Source organism: Dreissena polymorpha, chromosome 2, assembly GCF_020536995.1.
Source record: "Dreissena polymorpha isolate Duluth1 chromosome 2, UMN_Dpol_1.0, whole genome shotgun sequence".
NCBI classification, from domain to species: domain Eukaryota; kingdom Metazoa; phylum Mollusca; class Bivalvia; order Myida; family Dreissenidae; genus Dreissena; species Dreissena polymorpha.
The window spans coordinates 155,293,301-155,298,574 of NC_068356.1; positions in this window are offsets into that span (position 1 = coordinate 155,293,301).

Here is a 5,274-nt window from a genome sequence, read left to right on the forward strand (position 1 = left end):
ACAAGGCATTTGAGAGCACATGCAACGAATCAAACACTATAATAATGTACATCAGATTTAGTAATTTAATATAAGTTAAATTGCTCATAACAAGTGTGTTCATTGGATAATTTAACCTCATAGGATCGAAAAGATGGATTTAATCTAATTCGTTTGCTTGAGTATGGAATCAGTGGTATGCAGCCTCTGATGAAATTAATTTTAGAACAATCGATTTACCCAATTGACCTGACCTACATGCCGAAATCGAGATCGCGTGTAGATCAGAGTTGGTTGTGTATAAGCAGTGCGTTTATGAATGAAATTGGAAAGTTTTGCACGTGCTCTGCAAAAAGTCACATGCGGGATTACTGATTTGGATTTGCCTTATGCCCAAACCAAAAAAATCAACAATAAATCGTATGAAAATCGCGAACAAATCGTTAACAAATCGTACTTTTCCGATGTATTAGCATGATTTCAATACGATTGATTAAATCAATCGTTAACAAATCGTGCACCATGAAGAAAGTCCCGCCCACGATTTATTACCGATTCATTATATGAACACGATTTGTTTACGATTGATATGAAATAGAAATTCTCATCAGTACCATTTATTGCAGATTCATTATACTTCACATTATAATACACTGATTTCAATACGATTCATTAGAAACATATATTTTGATCAATACCATTCATTAACGATTCATTGTACTCAAATGATGCTCAATTCAAATATGTCTTGATCTTCTGAAAGATGAACAAGAGTGCTGTATCATCTTGGTTAGAATCGATATAATATATGTCTCCCTATATTTTATCGCATAATAAAATATGGGCAATAGTTTTGATGTGCAAATGAAATCACTTACTTGTAAGTGCATTCTACGCACTCATGATTTAAATTATATGCCCAAATCTTGAAGGACATATTTATTTTTTCTTAAATAATGCATAAATTGACTAAATGCTAGCTGGTGTGACCTTTTTTCATAGTCAAGCAGAAAAGCTGATGCGGACTTCCAGGCTATGACAATAGATGCGGACTTCCAGGGCGAGGCTATGACAATAGTCTTATTTTGAAAGTAAATCTTTTTTTCAATCATTCAATGTACTGTTTTTTTAATTGCAGATGTTAATTAAAGTAAAACAAAAAAACATTGCACTCAGCCATTTTAATACCGGTATCATACAAGTCTACACATTTTTCTCGTACTTGTTTGGGTCAACAGAAAAAAAAACTTTGTTGTCAACATCAACACATACACACATTTCAATAATGTCTGAAGCATCTACAGTACAATTCCTTTTAGTAGATTTCAAATACTGAAACTGACTCAAATCTACCATATAATTATTGGACACTAATTTCTGCTCAGTTGTGCTTCCCTAAGACAAACTATTTACACAATATATCTGGCTCAACTAGTTAAATGCATGCGAATGTTTTAACAGTTGAATTTTCACTAAATTGGCCATACCATAGCACAATGCCAGAAAATCATCACCGTTCAAATTAAACTTGATAGAATATGAATTTCTCTTGTGCACACTAGTATATTCCTTACTTTGAAAAACAATACCTGTGCTGTTACATAAATAATGGTTGTGTTTAATCTACAATAGTATAGCGGTTTTAGCCTTTATTGTGCTCACATCACCAACGTGATTATGGAGGTTTCTCAACCACTTGGTACTTGTAATTTGAAACTACATCTGAATCACTGCTTGCTGGAATGTGTACAAACTCTTCTGGTTGGCTGCTTACAGATTGTGAGCCTAATTTGAATGTGTAAACAGAGATCCATGCAGGACATGTTACTAGCTTGAAATGTAGTTTCAAAACAATGTTTGGACTCTTTAAAGTTGAAGTTTTAACAATATACTGACTTACTGTCTTTGATGAACATTTTTAAACAATTAAGTAGAATGTAGAAATGAACATATTGTGTGTGACAACAAAAAACGAGGAATTCAGTGAGTTATGAAGTGCATGGCGGCCTTTTGGATTATTCTTTGAACTATTAAACAGGTTTGTATTGTTTTTCTTTGCATTGTTTTCTTATCATGTTATGTTTTATTTAATGATATTGCTTAACAGTTGCAAATATCTGTTTTGGTGGGTGATTATTAACATTTAAAATAAATGATGAAACCAAGTATCTTTGCAGTAAGTTCACATAAAAGACATAAGTCAGTCAAGATTTGGCTGGTATCTCTATCTTACAAAACCAACATATATAAGTTGTAAAAATCAATTGCTTAATCAGTGACCAAATGAAATGGCAATGTAACCAATTATAAGATTTGTTAATCAGACTACTCTGCCACGAAATTAAAAGCAAATTGTTTCAATTACAAGCTATCAGAAAGCTATTGTTATCACTTACAAGTGTGAAGCAAAAACTTAATATAAAGTAGTTTGCAAGTTGTAACTTAATCAACATTACAGCTGATTCTCTTTTTATCTCGCACCCAATGAACTGACCTTCATATGCCAAAAAATGTCAAATTTAGTTTATACAGTGTGAAAAGCAAAATATAAAGAGAAGCAATTTGGTATACCACGTTGCATATATATAATTTAAGTTGTAATTTTAGTAGATCTTATATGATCATTTCATTCAGATTGACTAAACAAAATGATTTTAAAACAAGGGCTGTTTGTAAAACATGCATGCCGCCCATATGGGCTGTCAGTTGTAGTTGCAGCCATTGTGTGAATACGTTTTTTGTCACTGTGACCTTGACCTTTGACCTAGTAACCTGAAAATCAATAGGGGTCATCTGCCAGTCATGATCAATGTCCCTATGAAGTTTCATGATCCTAGGCCTAATTATTCGTGAGTTATCATCAGGAAACCATTTTACTGTTTCGAGTCACTGTGACCTTGACCTTTGACCTAGTGATCTGAAAATAAATAGGGGTCATCTGCCAATCATGATCAATGTACCTATGAAGTTTCATGATCCTAGGCGTAAGCGTTCTTGAGTTATCATCCGGAAACCATTTTACTATTTTGAGTCACTGTGACCTTGTCCTTTGACCTAGTGATCTGAAAATCAATAGGGGTCATTTGCCAGTCATGATCAATGTACCTATGAAGTTTCATGATCCTAGGCATAAGCATTCTTGAGTTATCATCCGGAAACCATTTTACTATTTCGAGTCACTGTAACCTTGACCTTTGACCTAGTGACCTGAAAATCAATAGGGGTCATCTGCCAGTCATGATCAATGTACCTATGAAGTTTCATGATCCTAGGCGTAAGCGTTCTTGAGTTATCATCCGGAAACCATTTGGTGGACGGACCGACGGACGGACCGACCGACATGTGCAAAACAATATACCCCCTCTTCTTCGAAGGGGGGCACAATAATAAATTGTATTGTTTTGCTATCAGCGATTGTCAAAAAAAAATTGTGTAACAACTTTCCCCTGACAACGATCTTTGAGTTAGTGCAGTCACAGATCGATGGTACCTGACACCAGAGTCCAGTTTAGGCAAAAGAAGAGCTCTAAAAGGGATTTTAATCTCAATATAATAACTGTAATTTCTTGAAACATAAACTTACTTTATTTACTGTTCTTTTTATGTCATATAACAGTGATACAATAATGTGTGTTGTATATACAAATATAGGGATTTATTTCTTAACAGAGTAAATTACATTATTTTATTAACTGTCAGTACATGTAACTTTGCTTCCATATAGTATATATAATGAACGTGTCATAATATCATTAAATAAAAATGTTTAATATTTACAGTCTGTATATATTTACAGTCTGTATATTTTACTTTACTCTGTAAAATTGGAAAACTGTAGTCTACCTGAATCTTGGATGTGTTTTTAATTTCAATTTTACCAGTCTGTGCAGGACGTGAGCTTCCTATTAATAGATTAAGAAAGGATTCCTTCGCAATGCCTAACTGACCATATTTTTATGCTTTACCCAAGGCGGACTTTTTTCTGGTTAAGGTTTTTCGTGTAATTTTTCCGCCTAACATTTCTGAAGACATTTCCATGTAAAGAATATAATAAACAGTAACATCAAAATATGTTTGGTGTACCATGCGAAAGAATATTACTTACCTCATCAAAACTTCGTTTCCTTTTTGTAAGGGTCGTGGCGTGTTCTTTGTGAACGCTCAATAAATTTAGTTACATATTTTATACCGTTTCGTTTAAAAAATAAATGATTTCTACGATTAACCGCAGACGTTAACAATTTTGGTATTTCGGGAATATTATATTAGAAACGCCTTTTTGCACCGCTTTTGTATTCTACGAATGACATGTTTCAGCGTATTTCCCGCTCATCAACAGTTGAAGATTTGGAAGGTAAAACGTTTCCAGCCAAACCGATATTTATGATGTCGCTCAAGTATCTACAGACACACCTTTTGGACGCTTTGAGTATGAGTAAAATTGGGACGAGATAAACTGACATCAGATATATTATTACCGTACCAGCAATCTGGGGCATAGCTGCCAAACAATTCATGAGAGAAGCAGCGATTGAGGTACAGAACACTTTATAAATAAATAGACAATTGTTCAACGATTTCTCTATTTTCATGGAATAACGTTTATACAGAACAAGTGCAATGTTCATATGACTTATGCCATGATGCAATTTGCTTTCTTGACACACAAAGCTAAACATATAGAAGTATGTGTTAATATTAAGGCTGATAACATATCGACTCATGTTTTAACACTGTTGTTATATATTAAGGCTGGTATCGATGGCGACCGTCTAAAATTGGCCCTGGAACCCGAGGTAGCCGCGGTCTGTTGTGAGGCCCTCGGTCACACGTTAGCGGGGAAAAAGTTCATGGTCGTCGACTTAGGAGGTAATGCTAATGCTACAGTCAAGTTACAATTACCGGATCAGTAGCGTAATAAAGTTGTTCTGATGAAAAGCAATGAATGTTTTGAGACTTTTTTTACACCAGTTTGATTGAATATTACCTTTGCTTACTGATTCAGCACATAGTCTTTTTTTTAAACGCAGGCAAAATGTATTTGTGATACCTATTTATGCCGCATAATTCATGCATTAACGGATCAGTTGTAGCCATAACGGATCACGTAATCGAAACCACTCAGGGGGCAACTAACACGCTATTTGAACTGTCGAAACACAAACTGTGTTGTTTACAATGACCAAGTTACATTTCAAGTTATACATTATATTCATTTTTGTTTTGTTATTAATTATTTTCTATATGTGATCTTGTATCTACACTTTACGCCTGGTGTTCTTGTGTGAATTATCT